Here is an 18376-nt window from a genome sequence, read left to right as displayed (position 1 = left end):
CGGGACCAGGTAGGAGGTCTTCGGAGGGTGGCAGGGAGGGGAAAACAAGAGAGTTTTCTCCTGCAGCGGAGGAGGGGCTGCAGCACCTGGATGGGGCCCATGTCGCCGCGCCAAGGGCAGGCGCTGAGGGGGCGGGAGGGTGCTTGCCAAGGGGCTGGGCTGCCGGGGGCCGGGGCCTCGTGGCTAGCCGGACCCCTCTGCGACAGAGTGGCGAGAGGAGCGGGGAGAGAAGGTGGGGACAGGCGGGGGCCACCTCCTGCGGCTGCGGAGAGGGATGGGGTGGATTGGGGGCCAGCGCTTTAGAGGGGAGAGGGCGGACGCTCGGTGCGGAGGGGCCGGGGCCGGGGGCGTAGCGGGAGGAGGGCGGGGGCGGGGCTGGACTAGGGCCGGGGGCGGGGCCATGGCGAGACGGGGGCGGGAGCCGCGGTCCGCGCGGGGGCGGGGCAGGGGCGCGGCGGGGGCGGGGCGGCCGTTCGGGGGCGGGGTGGGCGGCAGCGGAGGCCAATGAGCGCGTGCGGCGCAGACCCCGCCCCACGAATCCCCGTCCCGCGGCGGCGGGTGCTGCATAGTCATGAGGCGCAGGGGCCGGCGCTGCGTCAGCGGAAGCGGCGCGGAGCGGCTGTTTCCGACCCGATAAAGCGGCGTTGTCTCCGCGCGCCGGCCGCAGCCTCGCAGCGCTCTCTCCGCGCCCGCGTCGCTGACTGACCGCCCGGCCGGCCGGCCGAGGGAGCAGCCCCCGCCCGGACCCGCCGCCGCCTCCCGACCCCGGTGCGCCCGGGGCTCCGCGCCCCCTTCGCCCCTGCCCGGCCCGGCCCGGCCCGGCCCGGCCGCCCCGCCGCCCCCGCGGCCCCGGCCGGAGGAGACAGGTGAGTGGCCTGCCGCCCGCAGCGGCCCGCCCCGCCGCCCCCTGCACCTCGCACCTGGGCGCCGGGCACCTGCAGCCTCCCCACCCCCACCTCCCGCACAGCCTCGGCCTCCAGGTCGGGTCCGCGCCGCAGCCCCAGCCCCGCACCTTCTTCTTCGGGGGAGGGGACGTGCCCCCACCCGGCTTGCGCTGGCTCCTCAGGGCCGCCCAATTCCTTCCCGCCTCCTCTTTCCGGATTGCACCTGCCCTAGTCCCCAGCCCTGCAGCCTCCCTGATTCCCCCCACCCCGGCCCCCACCCCGGAGCGCGCGCCTTCATTTGGACCCGGCCCCCTTTCGCACCCATCAGTCCTCCCCGCCCCCAGTTCCTCGGGTTTCTCTACCCAGAGAGGAGCCTGGCGCCTCTAACTCCTGGTCCTGACCCTGTCCTGTCCTTCTAACCCCTGCCTGCTATCTCTAACTTATGAGAATTCAACCAGCGATACACCACTCGCGAAGTGGCCCCCTCTCCCCTCTGTCTGGACCGGTCCTCCCAACCGAACACACTTCCTTCTTCCCCTTCTTCCCCTTCCCTTCTTCCCCTCCTTTCCCTCTGCCCAGTGCACACACGACCCTGGCAGCACTGCTAGCCAGTGTCCCCCACCTCGGACCCCCAGCCTGCACCGCCAGACTGTGGCTCTGCCCCGGTCTTATCGGCACTGCCCTCCCTTGTGTCCCTTTGAAGATACCTTGATTTCCTGAGACCGACCTTGTCCCTGGAGGAAAGAGGCCAGGGCATCAGTTCATCCGGGCCCAGATTCCCTGCTCTGTAGAAGTCCCCGCACCTTCTGCGTCTCAGCACCCGCTGCCTCTTTCCCCTTTGCGCTTAACCCGTTCCTCCCCCAGGTATCCTGCTCTGGATTGGAGCACATCCAGCAGAGGCTTTTCCAGCGGAGGCGGATCCACAGGGGGCCCAGCCTCCTGGTTAGCTATTCAGAATGATTCTAGAAGGCGGGGGCTAGGGAGGGCTGGGAAGGGCCGCTTGACCTCTTAAGGAGCCTGAGGTGTTTGTGTCTCTCCAGTGCGGGTCACTGATGGAGTGTGGTTTCAGGTTCACAGACCTAGCCACTGACCCCCATCTGATACCTCAGCTGACTCCAGCAAAACAGGGCTTGTCGTTTTTATTACTGTTTTGGGGGCTGTCTTTTCCAGTCTAGGACCCGGAGCGAGGAGGGTTTACCAGATGAGTGATTGAACTAATTGTTGTGGGGTCAGATGATTCTTGTGGGCTGGTAGATTCTGAATCGAAGCCCATTTCTGCTGGGGAAAAGCCACTGCATCTGCCCAGCATTACTGAGAGCGCCCTGCGCTTCCATTCCCCAGACGGTCTCATCCTTCCTGTGTCATTGGCAGACAGGTAGAATGTGGTAGGAATCTTATCCTTCTGTTATTTAGTGCTGGCTTTAGGAAAAAGTAAGAAAACAAAAAGCTGGAGTACTGGTGTACGGGTTAGGGAGTGTAACACATGGGGATCAGAGCAGGTAACACTCACTGTCCTTAAAAGAAATGTATAGTGTCCTCACTTTTCTGCTAGGTTTGAATTATTGTTAAAAGAACGAGCAGAGATTATTTAAATGCTTGCGAGAGGTTTTGCAGAAGCCACTTGAGGATGAGAAGAGGCAGCCCTGCAGGTTCCGGGTGGAGGAGACTCAGGCGCAGTAAAGAACTCATGTGTTTCTAGAGAGAGGCTGGGGAACTAGGTCGTCTTACACATCAAGGATTTCACACCCATTCAGGCTAATTGTTTTTGTGGCAGTGGCTGTAAAGGAAAGAAGCAAATCGTTTGAAATGTGTTTGAAATACACACTGGGTATTTAAAGGTGTGTTTTTTGGCCCAGGTGTTCATAGGGCGGGGAGGGGGGAGGCTGCCCAGGGCCACCTCCCGGGCCTCGTGGGGGGAGTGGCCTGCTGCCCTGCCGAGATGCGTGCTGCAGCTTTGGCCCTTGTCGCATCGTGAAAGCAGATCGGAGATTGGACTGGGTGAGCTCCAAGGTGTGTGTCTTGCAGCTTGTAACACCCTCTAACTTTGCTTATTGGAGGGGGGTGGGGGAGGGGCGGAGCAAGCCTGTAAACCGGATTCTGCCTCCTTTCCGTGAGCTCTGAGATCCCGCCCCAGCCCGCCCCGCAGATCTGCAGGGAAGGAGAGGGCTGCGGCAGCGGCAGCTCCCCCCTTTCCCGATGGTGGAAAGGAGCCGAGGAAGGTATTTCAGCCAATCTTGAGGTTGCTTGGTGGTGAATGGATTGTATCTGTGTTGTCAGGAGAGAGGTGGGGAGGACAGAGGAGTGCAGCGCAGGGGTTCGGGCTGTGATTGTCGTTCTGACCGTGGTGCATCCCAGTGCCCTCTCCCGCTCTTCCCGAGGGCCCCGACGCCCAGTGGCTGGCTGGGGTGGTTTGTGACCAACAGCCTTGTGGCCTGGCACCGAGTGAGGGTGACTGACAAGCACTGTAGGTGGCAGACAACCCCAAATTGCCAGTGCCCTTCTTGGGAACACCCCTGGCAGAGTCGTGTCTGTAATTTGTGGAGCCAGAATATGCTGGAAGCCGCGTTCCTGCTAATGATGGGTGAGGACTGTTCCTCGCTGGCCTCCTAGGTTCCCCAGGTTTTCATCACCGCGTGATTATGCTGACGAAGGCGCACCTCGTGAAACACCATCAGAAGGGTTGTCTCCACCTGAGCCAGGAAACAGATTTGACCAGAGGGAGCAAACCTCCCAGCCGAAGAGCAGCCTTGTAGAAAGGAAGGGGTGAGAGGACCCCAAAAGCAGGCGTCTGCAGTGGGTTTTCATGCAGAGGACCTGAGCGGCTGCACCTCCCCCACCGGCTCCTAGACAAGGTCCCCTTGTTTAGATTAGCTTAATTACCCCACCAAAATCAATGAACAAGGATCTTTTTAAATGTGAAACTTTCAAAATGTGCTTCTAGTGGCCTTTTCCCCCGAGTATCAAATGCTAAGCCTTTGTGAAATCAGGCACTTTCAGAGGACCGGGAGACCTCTTTAATGTTCGTGGAAATGAATCTTCTCTACCCTGAATCAGGAGGGGGCCTGCTGAAAGGGAAGCTTAACAGGTCATATTGTCATTTTCAACCCCTTGCCATTTGGGTGGAGGTGACAGGAGAAACAGCTAGTGGAGGCCTCATAGTGTTTACGAAGTGGCCTCCTTGGCAAGTGACTTTTGGAGGAGGCATTTTAAGAAGATTAAAAACATCCATAGACTTAAGAGGGCAGCCGCATAACCCACTTAGTGTTTCATATCCCTGATAGAGTGGCCCTTTGAGAGCCGTGGATGGGTCGCTATTGTTCCCACCTCAGACGACGTGGGTGTTAGTGCCCCAGGAAGACGGGACACTTGGTAGGGGTCGTTTGTTGAGTGCGACTAGTTAGATTGCGGGAAACAGCACAAAACCCTGATGATGGAGAGAAGGGCTCTGAGTTCTCTTTGGCTCAGCTGCTGTGTAGCTTGGGGACTTCAGGTGAGAGGGAGAGGAAGTTCTCTCTCTCCCCTCTTTTTTTTTTTTTTTTGAGACAGTCTTACTCTGTCACCCAGGCTGGAGTGCAGTGGTGCGATCTTGGTTCACTGCAGCCTCCACCTCCCAGGTTCAAGCGATTCTTTTGCCTCCGCCTCCCGAATAGCTAGGACTACAGGTGCACATCACCATGCCCAGATAATTTTTGCATTTTTAGTAGAAATGGGATTTCACCATGTTGGCCAGGCTGGTCTTGAACTCCTGACCTCAAGTGATCTGCCTGCCTGGGCCTCCCGAAGTGCTGGGATTATAGTCTCTCTCCTTTGCGTGTGTGTGTGTGTGTGTGTGTGTGTGTGTGTGTGTGTATTTAAGAGTCGGGTGGTCTCACTGTGTTGCCCAAGCAGGTCTTGAACCCCTAGGCTCAAGTGATCCTCCTGCCCCAGCTTCCCAAGTAGCTGCTGGGTTATAGGTTCATACTACCACACCTGGTGGGATTTCTCTTAAGTTAGAGGTGCTGGGCTGTAGCTGCATTATTTTGAGGGTCATCCCAAGGCCCACCTTCCTGTCTAGTGAGGGCTCCAGAACACAAGTTCACTCTCAGAGTCTGTCGGGAGCCCCGGGGGGCAGGGGTCGGGGGGCGGGGGGGATAGTGCTGGGCATTTTGTCCCCAGTGCAGGAATAAGGGTGCCAACCAGTCCAGAGTGGGATCCTGAGGCAGCTGAAGGGATTTGCGTAACCTTTCAAGTCATTGAGCTTGGCCATCTCACCCTCCCACCTCTACTGGGCCCAGGCCCCAGTGAGGGAGGTATTGTTCAGACCTGGGTCTCGGTACTTTCATCCTCCTAAACCTGTTGAAGGATTTTGCTGGCAGTGAGAGGAAACTGCATTCCTGAACTCTGGCCCAGAGGTGCTTAATTTGCTGCATTGAAAAGTCCCTTCCAACCTGGGATTCTGTTAAGCTACTTGCTCTGAGTTTTTGTAGTTTGCCCCAAGGTTTCTCTTGGGGTTCTGCCTTGAAATCCTGGAGCCATCTGAATTGACTGGCAACCAAATTTTTCCTATTTCAAAGAAAGGAAAATCTTGAGTGAAAAATGCATAGCAAACCCTTAGAATAGATAATAAAGAGGGATCAACACAGTGCTTACCTGGTCAGGTGTGGTGGTCATTGTACTTTTATATATGACCCTTATTGCACAATTTTAGGAAATCACTCAGGCTGGGCACAGAGGCTTGTTCCTGCAATCCCAGCACTCTTGGAGGCTGAGGCAGGAGGATCGCTTGAGTCCAGGAGTTCCAGGCCAGCCTGAGCAACACGGCAAAACCCCACCTGTACAAAAAAAAAAAAAAAAAAAAAATTAGCCGGGCACGATGGCATGTGCCTATAGTCCCAGCACTTTAGGCGGCTGAGGCGGGCAGATTGCCTGAGCCCAGGAGTTTGAGACCAGCGTGGACAACATGGCAAAACCCTGTCTCTATAAATACAAAAAAATTAGCCGGATGTGGTGTCTCACATCAGTGGTCCCAGCTACTCGAGAGGCTGAGGCGGGAGGATTGCTGGAGCTCAGGAGGTCCAGGCTGCAGTGAGGGGAGATCACACCCACACTGCACTCCAGCTGGGGCAACACAGTGAGACCCTGTCTCAAAAAAAAAAAAAAAAAAAAAAAAGACATTGTAAGGCCAGAAAACAAGAAAATAAGAAAAAACAGAAAATAAGTTCCTTATCACCAACAATGTAGTCATCATTTTAGGGAAATACATTTATTCAAGAGCATGGTTTTTGGTTTGGTATATATGGGAAGGGAATATTTTGTAAGTTTTTTGAGGGGAGGGGTTTGACATCTCCACGCTGGAGATGAAATCGCATATTAAGAGCATGTTAGACACGAGGCGAGGGGGACTGCCTGAGTGTCGTAGAGGCAGCTCTTTCGCCGTCAGTGATGAATGAGTTAGGAATGTTTTAGAGTTACATTGCTGTCAAGCAAAGGCCTGAAAACATTTTTGCTTCTGTGTTCTGTAAAATAACTTTGACGCCTGCCGCGGTGGCTCATGCCTGTAATCCTAGCTCTTTGGGAGGCCAAGGCGAGTGGATCACCTGACGTCAGGAGTTCGAGACCAGCCTGGCCAACATGGCAAAACCATCTCTACTAAAAATACAAAAATTAGCCAGGTGTGGTGGTGCATGCCTATAATCCCAGCTACTTAGGAGGCTAAAGCACAAGAATGGCTTGAACCCGGGGGCAGGGGTGGGGTCGGGGGGAGGGAGGGCAGCGGGGATGGGGGGGGTGGTGGTGGTGGTGGTGATGGTGAGTGGCGTGGAGGTTGCAGTGAGCCGAGATTGTGCCACTTCACTCCAGCCTGAGCGAAAGAGCAAGCCTCTGTCTCCGTCTAAAAAACAAAAAAAACTTTGAAAAACTATAGACACATTTTTAAGTTGATGTTTAAATTTTTGGTCCTAATTTGAAACAACTGCAAAAGATGCAATTTCTAGTATAATGTTGGCATTTAAAAGTAACCATTGTATTGCTTTTTAAAAAGTATCCAATGTTAAATATCCTAATGATACCTACCATCAGTCACCCTTTAAAAAAATGAACAAATTGTTCTTAACAGTCTTGACAAGGCAGTTTTTTTCTTTGTGAACTTGTATGTTTGCTCCATTTGAAAGTCTTTTCATCCCTCATTCTTTTTTTTCTTTTTTGAGACAGTGTTTCCCTCTGTCACCCAGGTTGGAGTGCAGTGGTGGGATCAGGGTTCGCTACAGCCTTGACCACCTAGGTCCATGCAATTCTCTCTCTCCAGCCTCCTGAGTAGCTGGGACCACAGGTGTATGCTATCATGCCCAGCTAGTTTTTATTTTTATTTTTTGCAGAGATGGGGTCTCACTGAGTTGTCCAGGATGATTTTTTTTTTTTTTTTGAGATAGGGTCTCATTCTGTCCCCCAGGCTGGAGTCCAGTGGTGAGATCATGGCTCACTGCAGCCTCGACCTCCTGGGCTCAAGTGATCCACCCACCTCCGCCCTCCAGGTAGCTGGGATTATGCCCAGCTAATTTTTCTTTGTATTTTTGGCAGAGACGGAGTTTCACCATGTTGCCCAAGGCCGGTCACGAACTCCCGGCCTCAAGCGACCCTCCCTCCTGCCTCAGGCTCCCAGAGTGCTGAGATTACAGGCGTGAGCCACTGCACCCGGCCTATGGACTGTCCTCCATACTTCTCTGTGACAAAAGTATATATTGCAATTTAAAACATTTCTGTGATCATTAGGCTATGTTAACATCCAGAAGAATGTTTTATGTCATTGTAATTATCAGTACAGAATTGGTCACAGAAACATAAATATCATTGATCTTGATAAACAATTACTAAATGCACAAAATACATTGGAAGGAGGTCTCAAAGAGCTGGGGGGTGGGGCCCGTTTAAGGTGCCTTAGTTAAAGGAATAATTGAACTGTCCCTGGTACCGGGTACATCTCTGTTGCTGGAACGTTCCCTGGGAAGAGTGCCTTCCTCTTGTCTAGGCGGGGCAGGCAGGGTGGAGGTGGGGGCTCCCTGGGCACCGGGACTTTCTCCACAGCAGCTTCTCAGGCAGTCCAGTTTTAGGCAGGCGTTTGTGGGGACCTTGCGGCTCCCTGAGTTCCCCACACCGGAGGCCCCCTCAGGATGCTCCTGTGTCTGCACGGGGCGCTTGCTGTGCTGTGTTCGCACACTTGGTCCACAGGTAAGGCCCATGCCACTTCGTCGAATCACGGTGTCCGTGCTGCTCCATGTTAAGCTTTACTATTTAATTGCCTGTTTTCTAAATGCGCAATGTTAAAGGGCAGAAGTTGAACCATTTCACCAGTAAGCATGCTGCGGCATTTTCATCTGGTTGGGCTAAAATGTAAGACGGTGGAATTGTGCCTTGGGTTAAATTTCAATTTGACAGAAAGGTGTGTTAGAAGCAGAGAAGACTGACATGGCCAGACTTTAGATTTGCTAGAGGTTTTTGCCTGGCAGGAATCTGGTCACCCTGCTCTGCCCTTCTTCCTGCACAAGGCATCGCTGTGCCTGTTCCGGAGCGAGGCAGCTGGTCTCAGGCCATCAGGTTGCCGTTAGGATCAGGGCCATGGGGTGGGTTGGGAAGGTGGGCCTCTCCCCGAGAACCAGATGAGGCTGGTCCGGGGCATGGACACTTGGCATCCCTGAGAATTTGCTCAAATCTGGAGATGCTCAAAAAGTAGAAAGATTTACTATTTTTAGCCTTTAGACCTAATGAAATTTGGTATGAAAATCAGTTTCGTAACCAAAAAACCACCGCTTCCCATCCCACTCAGAAACAGCACGCTGAGGACTGAGAGCAGTAGAACTTTGCGTTGTGTGATGGTTTTATGACATAAGAGGAGATTTGACGGACCTGGGGTCTCTGGCGTCTCCCAGCTTTGTTGGAGGAAAGCAGGCTACTCGCCCAACTCTGTGGAATCGGTAATGTGGGTCCAGCTGAAGTTTTAACTTGTCTTCTGTCCTCAGGGCTGGCCATTAGGAGTCCACTAAGAATGCGTCACTTCCAATTCGGCCATGCAGCTATTTGGGGAGGCGATGATGTCCTCAGATCATGGGGCCAGTGCCTTCGTTCCAGGGATGGGTGAGGAGAGGAGCAGTTCCACAGTCATGTTCTAGGAATCCTGCGGTTTAAACAGTGAAGAACGGGACCAGGAAGACAGGCCAGCCCCTAATCACCCCACAGAACCGGATTAAATCACCCTGGAAAGGGGATCCTCCATTGGTCCCTTCTCCAAAGCAGCAAATCCTTATATTTTCGTGGTATTTTGGGTATTAATACTGAAATCAAGGTTTCAGTCTCTTAAAAGACTTTGAGAAACGTTTTGGCTGCTGAAGAAGAACAGGTACAGCAGAGTCCAGTTGGTTCTAGAAATTCCTGCCCTAACCTGGGGCTTTACTTCAGTATGCAAATCCGCTCCCAGCCAGGAGTACTAGAATAACTGCTAGTGGTTTTTTTCGTGTTGCTTACGTAAAACGGCATTAAAAGCTTGGAGTGTGGAAGTCCTCCCCCATCAGGGCCTGCGCACCACCACCCTCTGCTGGATGGAGCTGGATCCCAGGGCTGCGGCCACTGCCACTCTGCTGTCCCTAACCGTGCCCATTTGAAGGGCAGCTCTGATTTGGTGGTGAGAACGACGCCCACAGCTCAGGTGGTCTTGTTATGGACTTGCAGCCTGGAGCTGGTGTCTCTAGTGTGACAGGTATCTCCCTAGGTAAGCCGAAGGGAATATCAAGGCTGTTGAAAACATGTCTAGCCCACTACTGAACTGTTGAGGTGTCGAGAGTGTTTTTAATTCTTAAAGGCACGGGGCTCCCTGTCCGCTTTCTCCTTCCGTAGAAACATCATGAAGCCTGGCGTCCTCATTGTGGGTGGGGTGCAGGGAGAGTTTATAGTCCGGGCTGGGCCCTCCTTGGCTTTGTGACCTTCCAGAAGCCACCCAGTGCTCAGAGCTTCTGCTTCCGTGTGGTAACCGGGGTGTGTGAGGGGTTTCTGTCTCCAGCACTCAGTAGGCGCCTGAGAAGGGGTCACAGCAGCACTCACGCTGCTAGACAGTGCGGCATTTGCATCCGTGCCGGGCGCCCAGCTGGGACCTCTGGAGTAGCGCCTGGTGGGGGCACTGGTGAGGGAGAGGAGCCACCGGATACGGCCGGCCTAGTGCAGTTGTGGGCCACTGGGTCGCACTGCTCATCAGCTCCCCCTACCCCCTACTGAAAAGTGCCGTTTGTCTTCTGCCTGGAGAAATGCGGCAGTGCCCTCCATGCCTTGGATTCGACTTTGAGGCACCTTTGCGGTCACTCCCCATGCCAGGTAGCTGCTGCTGGAGGGGGCTCTGTGGCCACCCCTGCTGTTGGCCCACGCAGCATGCTGGTTCCCACATCCCTCCTCCCTGGCCAAGAGCTTGGAAGGAAGGACTCCTGGCTGCCACAGGTATGGGCAGCTGTGCCCAGCTGGCACTGCCCTCTGGGTTGGCTCCCTGGCTCCTGCGGAGGTCAGGGAGGAGGTGCTGCCGCTCCAATTTGTTTCCTTGTTTCTTTCGGGCTGGCCACTTGGCTTGCTGGGTTGAGCCTTTGGTGCCCAATTTCGCCCTCTTGTTGGGCACTGTCACTAGGCTCAGACTGTGAGCTAGCAGGGGACTGGGCCTGCTGTGGTATGTTCCATTCTGGAGATGGTCCCCAGGTGGCTGCTCAGTGCCAGGCTCAAGACAGGTGCCTGAGAAGACAGCCATCTGGGCAGGGTGATGGGGCAGGCCTGGGAACCCCGAGGAGGGCATCTGACCCATGGCTGGGTGCGGAAAACGTCTGAGCAGGTGGTCCTTGAAAGAAACAGAATGTTCTTCTTAAAAACTTCTTACTGTGGTTGTTTTGAGACATGCCTAAAAGTAGTGAAAATAGTGTAATCGTGTTATCCCCGGATTCATCACCCATTAGCAATTCTGTTGACTCTCGCTAGTCTTTGAACTGAGTTTTAAAGGACATGGCCTGTGGGATGAAGGGAAGAGCTTTGCAGAAAGAGTCTGGGGAGTGTGGACATGGGGGATGGTGGGCCAGTCGGGCTTGCCGCAGGGGCTGTGCCCATGGCAGGTGGGCCTCCCGGGCAGCGCTGTGGCCCACCATCCACAGCTGGAGTGAGAAGCTGGGTGAACAGTCACATGGAGAAGATTTTTTTTTTTTTTTTTGCAATTTTGGGTTTCATGTCCTTCTCTTTAATACTATGGCTGTGTGTGAGAAAAATCTTGCTAACTTTTCCTGAAATGAAATGAGGTAATGTTTAAAGCTAATCAAATTTAAAATAAAATTGGAACAGTTTTTTTCAACAAGTGAACTAGCCAGTGGCAGTTTTGCTAATTCAAAAATCTATGCAAAAAGAAGAAAGCATTTTGCCATTTCCTAGATCTCTGCAAATGGAAAGTCCGCAGGTGCAGCCTGTGTGTGGCATGGCCACTGGCCGGGCTATCAGTCCCGGGTTGGTTCCTGACAGTTCGTGCCATCTCTGTAGCAGCGAGGCTGTGTGCCGATAAGGGCCCTGTGACTGGTGCCAGTTTGTGGTTGTAAAGTTCAGATAGGTTTTTGATTAAGTTTTCTGGGTCTGTGGGAGAGCCTGGAAGCCCTGTAAATGCAGGCTGTGATTTCTGCCTGGTGATGATAGGGTTCTGGGAAATAGATTTTAAACATTTCCATGTGGATTTTCTCCTGATCCCCTCAGAGCCTTGTCCATCTGGGGATTTATTTTTGCCCACACAGTTCTGCCTCGGCTTAGCAGGCCTTAGGCGTGGACCCCAGGCCTGCCTCCCCCGCCAGCATCCACTTGCCGCATTGCCAGGCAGAGTGCCCGGCGCCCACCGGGTGCCCGCCTCTTCTTGGTGGAGCCCTGTTGCATTTGGCTTTAATAACTCAGAGGGGAAGGCAGCCAGGGAGCTGCCTGTGCTTCCTGAAGCACCAACTGGATGGTGTAGAGAAGAACCAGAGGAAGCAGTTTCTGACCCTCCTCCCAAGGCCCTCACTGGTGTTTCTGGTTCAGTGTGGCAAACCTGGGGGGGACTCAGTAACTTAGGGTGGTCAGACTGCTTCAAACACGTACCGTAGACGAGGTGGCTTTGCAACAACAAACATTTCTTTCTCAAGTTCTGGAGGCTGGAAGGCCAAGAACAAGGCACAGGCAGGTTGGTGTCTCCTGAGGACCCATTTATTGGTTCAAACATCGCGCCTTCTTGCTCTGTCTTCATATGATAGAGGGTGTGAGGGTCTTTCCCTCCACTTTTTTTTTTTTTTTTGTAATGGAGTCTCGCTGTGTCCCCCAGGCTGGAGTATAGTGGCATGATCTCGGCTCACTGCAACCTCTGCCTCATGGGTACAAGCGATTCTCCTGCCTCAGCCTCCTGAGTAGCTGGGACCACAGGTGTGCGCCACCACACCCAGCTAATTTTTGTATTTTTAATAGGGATGGGGTTTCACCATGTTGGCCAGGCTGGTCTTGAATTCCTAACCTCAGGTTATCCACCCACCCCAGCCTCCCAAAGTGCTAGGATTACTGGCGTGAGCCACCACGCTTGGCCTTTTTTTTTTTTTAATTTTAATTTTAATTTTTTTTTTTTTTTTTTTTTTTTTTTTTAAGAAATGAGGTCTTGCTCTGTCACCCAGGCTGGAGTGCAGCAGTGCAATCATAGCTCACTACAGCTTGAATTCCTGGGCTGAAGCCATCTTCCTGCCTCAGCCTCCTGAGTAGCTGGGACTACAGGCATGTGCCACCATGCCCGGCTAATTTATTACTGTTTTTTGAGACAGGGTCTCACTCTGTTGCCCAGGCTGAAGTGCAGTGGTACCATCTCAACTCACTGCAACCTCTGCCTCCTGGATTGAAGCGATTCTCGTGCCTCAGCCTCCTGAGTAGCTGGGATTGCAGGTATGAACCACCATGTCTGGCTAATTTTTGTATTTTTAGCACGGACCAGGTTTCAGTGTGTTGGCCAGGCTGGTCTCAAACTCCTGGCCTCCTGTGATCCGCCCACCTCAGCCTCCCAAAGTGTTGGATTACAGGCGTCAGCCACTGTGCCCTGCTAATTTTAAATATTTTTATATAGAGAGGGTCTCACTATGTTGCCCAGGCTGGAAGCCTGTTTCCTAGGGGCCAGGCTTGGATGGTGGTCTTGTCGGGCTGACCCCGGGCTGTGGACACCTTGTCCCTTTGTGCCAGAGGGGCAAGGGCTCCAGCACCAAAGCCAGAGAGCCTCTGACCTTACGAGATGAACTCCGCACCATCCTGGGCTGTGCAGGGTGCAGGGCCGCTGGCTGCTGGGGCGCTCAAGGCCTTCAGCCTTGAGAAGTTGTTTTTTCTCATCACATTCACTCAACCAGGGTAACCTTCCCAGGTGCTTCCAGCCTCTGGAGACCTTTCAGACTGATGTTGGGTTCCGAGTGGTCAATCGAGGGGCCTCAGTCAGTGCTGCCGTGGGGCAGTTCAGGGAGATGGAGCTGCTTGTGGGGCCGTTTACCCTGTTTTCTGCGTCCCCCTGGGTGCTGTGTTGTGGAAGTGGGTGTTTCAGACCAGCTTCTTTGCATATTAGATGCCTTCATGTGATTGCAGAAGGGATTTCCTTATACCTGTCCCCTGCTGAGTGCGGTAGTTCCTGATAACACTTAAACTTTCAATGTTAATAGCCCTGTGATGCGCTGTTATCTCCATTTTAAAAAGAGAGAGATCTTCATGGAGGAACTGAGCCTAATTTGAAGGTGGCGGCCTTGGGAGTTCCGCCTGGTGCCCCTGGGCTCTTCCTGCCAGGACTGGGAGGTCCTGCAGAGATTGGATCCTGGTGCCTCTCTCAGGGGCCTGGGGCAGATCTCTAAGTTCTGTGAGCCCCAGGGCCCCGCCCATAAAGCAGGTGTGGTCCCAGCTTCCCTCCTGCTTTCCCTTCACCCACAGGGGCTGCCTTCCCTGGCTCACGTGCCTCCAGCCTGTGGCAGCTCCTCTCTGACCACACAGCGCTGCTTCCTCCTGTCCAGTGTGTGTACTCACTTCCCTCTCTGGAATGTCCATACCCCTCTGCCAACCCAAGACAGACAGGCCTGCCCGTGGCTCTCTCCTGAAGCCCAGTGGGAGGACTGTCCCCGGAGAACCTGGGGGACCTGCTGCCCCCACTCTGCCGGGTGTGAATGCTCCATTACCTGCCAGTTCCTGACTCACTTTCCTTACCTTCGAGCTGAGGCTGCCACTTGGGAGTGCCCTGGGAGCCCCCAGAGGGTTAGATGAGGCCTAGGTTTGGCATTGGCCCCTGGTGGGGCTCTGCAAGTGGTGACTTAGGAGCTGATTCCCTCCCAGGGTGCCTACCTCCCGGGGGTCCCGCACCAACTGGGCCTGGGGCTCAGCACCGCCGTTCCCCTCTCTTGTGCTGCCCTCTGTCTTCACATGTGTGTTTCTCCTGCCATGCTGGCTGGTGGCCCCCATTTAGCATGCATGGGTTCCCTGGGACGTGGGTTGCCACGTTGAGCTCACAGCAGTTCCTGCCACGGGAGTGCTGGTGCAGTTCCACTGCTCACAGGGAACTGGCTGTGAGGCGACCGCTCTGGGGAGGCCTCATGGGGCTCCACAGTCCCAGCCTTGGACCAGCAGGGACCGTGTGTCCCAGCAAGCCTCAGGCCAGCCTTGTCCCCACTGGCCGTCTGCTTGCAGTGCTGCCTTGGAATTGGGTTGGTGAGGCGGGGGCTGGGGTCAGGGCTGCCTCTGCAACCTCCTGCTCTGCTTCTAGGCAGGGGCTGGCCCCCGTGCATGTTCCCTCTGCACGCACTGGTCCCTCCCGGTGCGGCTTGTTCATTCACAGCAGGCGTTGACTGAGACCTGCTTCTGTCCAGCCACCCTGACCAGTCGCTGTGGGTTTTCTCAGGTGGCACATTGTCCCCAGGAAGCTCAGGCAGGGTCCCTCGGTTGGCCCTGGGGGAGTGCTATGCTAGCAGTACACAGAGACCCTGGTCCACGGAGACCCTAGTCCACAGAGATCCTGGGCCACGGACTCAGGTCCCCCTGGTCTGCAGCGTGGCATGCCCAAGGGTCTTCTTTTTGCTCCCAGCTGGCCTGAATCCCCAAACCAGATGTCTCAACCCTTTTTCAAACCATTTTTTCTCACTTTTTCTTCTGTAGATCTTTACCGCGGATGATTTTTTCTTTACATTTTTTTTTTCCTTGAGATAGAGTCTCACTCTGTTGCCCAGGCTGGAGTGCAGTGGCACTATCTCGGCTCACTGCAACCTCCACCTCCAAGGTTCAAGCCATTCTTGTGCCTCAGCCTCCCAAGTAGCTGGGAGTACAGGTGCGCACCACCACGCCCAGCTGATTTTTGTACTTTTAGTAGAGACGGGGTTTCACCATGTTTGCCAGGCTGGTTTCAAACTCCCAACCTCAGGCAATCTGCCCGCCTCGGCCTCCCAAAGTGTTAGGATTACAGGCATGAGCCACTGCTCCTGGTCTGTTTCCATTTTTTGATTGCAGAGAAGTTTTATACACAGAAAATGCATTTCCGAGCATGCCTTCCCCCTTGTCCCAACACTCTAAGCTAAGCTCAAAGGCAGACATTGCCACACTGTCTTCAGTGGAATTTTGCGGATTCCACCCTACACTTTGTACAGTGCCATGCCATGCATTTCATTTTCTTTTTTTTTTTTCGAGACGGAGTCTCATTCTGTTGCCCAGGCTGGAGTGCAGTGGCGTGATCTGGGTTCACTGCAATCTCTGCCTACTGGGTTCAAGTGATTCTCTTGCCTCAGCCTCCCAAGTAGCTGGGATTACAGGCACCTGCCACCACTCCTGGCTAATTTTTTGTATTTTTAGTAGAGATGGGGTTTCACCATGTTGGCCAGGCTGGTCTCGAACCCCTGACCTCATGATCCACCTGCCTCAGCCTCCCAAAGTGCTGGGATTACAGGTGTGAGCCACTGCGCCCAGCCGCATTTTCTTTTTCACTTCGTGGGCTTGAGGAAGCAGGTGGCTGTAGTCACAGTGAATTGCTGGCGTGCATTATGTAGGCCCACGCATCCAGCCTCAGTGGGGGGGTGGGGGAGGATGGTGCTGTCCTCGAGTCACCATGCATGTGGGTGTCCGATCCCCATTTCTGATGACTGACCTGTAATCTGGGCCCTAGGGGGTATGTAGGCCGCTTGCCTGAGTGTCCCAGAGTCAGGCATCTGCGCACTCATCTGTCCTGCAGTTTAGAACCAGCTTCAAGGCTGATGGTTCTAGTCTTGATTTGTTAACAAGCTGATCGAGAACTTGTTAGAGTCAGCCCTTCATCATCGTTGATAGGGTGTGGTTTTTGTCACTGACACCTTCAGTGACCCATGAAGACTGTGTATGCCTGTGTGTGTTGTGGAGCGATGTTAGTTGCTGTGTCAGTCAGGTCCTCGTGTTACCAGGCGGCAAGTGGCACCTGCAAGGAGAGAGAGAGAGGAGGCAGTGGAAGGACTAGACCGAGGGTCGGGCAGGGCTGAGGGACACCAGCAAGGAGGGGTGAAGCCTCATGCTGCTGCTTCCACTCCAGGCCCGAGGGGCACACGGAGGGAGCTGTTACTGGAACCCCCCGAGAGAGCAGGGGTGCAGGAGCAGGCCGCAGCCTTCCGAGGAGGGACCCGAGGAGCCTGTGTGCTTGGCCAGCCTCCCGCCCTGGGCGCGTGCGGGGCTCTGTGCTCCACGGCCTCCTTGTGTGGTTCCCTGTTGGGTGGGAGCTGTGGCCGTAAGTTTACGGTAACTTAGAGCCTTGGGGAGGGAGCAGAAGGAGGGGTCTGTGTTGGCCCACATAGCTGAGGAACCTGAGCCCAGAGTGGGCCCAGTGTGCCACATGGCCTGAGCCCAGAGCTGGATTGGCGGGCCCAGAATGCCGCGTGCCCTGGTCGGGGATGTATGCGGGTCTCCTGAGTGTGAGCCGCTTTCTCCTGTGAGAACCTTCCCCAGGTTGTGCATGGACACCCGCTTGTCTGCCGTGGGCAGCTTCGAGGCAGCTCCAGGGCAGTGAGGGGCGGGGAGTAGGGCCGTGAGGTCTGGTTTCTCTGTGCTGTGATACCTAAGTTAGAGCATGGCCTCCCAGCACCAGGCACACAGGAGCAGCAGTTCTGAGGGCCAACGCGGTGGCCAGACCCCAGAATCTGAGGGTTGAGCGGTGGTGTCCCAGCCGCTTCTTTAAACCTAACATGCGGATGAGATGAACGTTTTATCTGGAGGATGGCCTGTGCTTTGGTTATGAAATGTGAAACCAGTATTTTGCTGCTTTTTTCTAGCTCAGTCTTTCCTTGGCTGGGTCTGTCCTGGGTTACTTTTCAAAATGCATGAGTTAACACCTATACAGAGGGTTCACAACAAGCTCACACTGCCCTGGCAAGCCACGCCAGTAGCATTGACCCAGGGACTCCACTCCAGACACCACTGCTCGCCTGATTTATTTTATTTGACAGATGCCAGTAGTTTTACCTGTAGTCGTTCATACGTTTGTCCATTCCTCTTGGATCAGTTCTAGAAAAATGTGGTTTGACTGTTACTTTCTGACATCACCAAGTACGTGTTTGATGAGCTTCAGAAAATAGTTCTGTAATGATCTGCGCTGTTACTTATAGCTTTTCCTAAACTTAGAATCTATTTTCCTTTGTTTCTATTTGCCCCCCCTTTTTTGTTTTGGTATGAACCTAAATTGCCCAACTAAATTCTGAAGTAAACTACAAAAGGGAGGACTGATTTAAAAAGAAATCATGAGAAGATAATAACCACATCACAACAAAAATTCCTTTGGCCAGTTAGATGAACATGTGTGTGTCCCCCAGCCCTCTTTCTCCAGACTGGGCTGGTTCTGTATCTTTTCTGGGTCATGGATTCCTTTGGAGATGTGGTGAAAGCTGTAAACTTGTTCTCACAAAAATGCAAATAGATGCAACTTTGTATACAATTTAGGGGGTGTTTTGCCAGTGCGGTGGCTCATGCCTGTAATTCCAGCACTTTGGGAGGCTGAGGTGGGTGGATCACCCCCAGCACTTTGGGAGGCCAAGGTGGGCGGATCACTTGAGGTCAGGAGTTTGAGACCAGCCTGGCCAACATGGTGAAACCCCGTCTCTACTAAAAATACAAAAATTAGCCCAGCATGGTGGCAGGCACCTGTAATCCCAGCTACTTGGAAGGCTGAGGCAGGAGAATCGCTTGAGCCCAGGAGGCGGAGGTTACAGTGAGCTGAGATCGCACCACTGCACTCCAGCCTGGGTGACAGAGTGAGACCCGGTCTCAAACAAAACAAACAATTTAGGTGTTGTTTATGTGTGTCCAGGGAAGATCCTCCCCAGGCCCCCCCACCGCACATCCCTGCAGTCTCTGGACTGCAGGGTAGGACCACACGCAGCATGGGCTGCCTGGTCTGTCTCTGGACCCAAGGACAACGTGCTTGACCTGGTCGTTCATGGGAGCTGTGTTTGGCAGCCCTGGAGGAGGGCGGCCTGGTTTCATCCCCA

General features: G+C 54.1%; 1 protein-coding gene across 4 annotated transcripts in view; it reads left to right on the top strand.

The window, feature by feature from the left end:
* The first annotated feature begins 575 nt into the window (after window positions 1–575).
* Window positions 576–18376, top strand: part of SLC45A4 (solute carrier family 45 member 4) — a 101134-nt gene continuing 83333 nt past the window's right edge. For 2 of the 4 annotated variants that reach the window (XM_063709548.1, XM_004047576.5), the window contains exon 1: window positions 576–866. The gene's annotated coding sequence lies outside the window, so the exon portion shown is untranslated. Of the gene's footprint in view, window positions 867–2945; window positions 3104–18376 lie in introns of those variants that run through there. The other 2 variants (XM_055349370.2, XM_055349369.2) reach the window with 2 other exon arrangements.

Source organism: Gorilla gorilla, chromosome 7 (genome assembly GCF_029281585.2).
Source record: "Gorilla gorilla gorilla isolate KB3781 chromosome 7, NHGRI_mGorGor1-v2.1_pri, whole genome shotgun sequence".
NCBI classification, from domain to species: domain Eukaryota; kingdom Metazoa; phylum Chordata; class Mammalia; order Primates; family Hominidae; genus Gorilla; species Gorilla gorilla.
The sequence above is the reverse complement of the archived record's forward strand: the minus strand, read 5'-3'. Positions and strand labels throughout refer to the sequence as shown.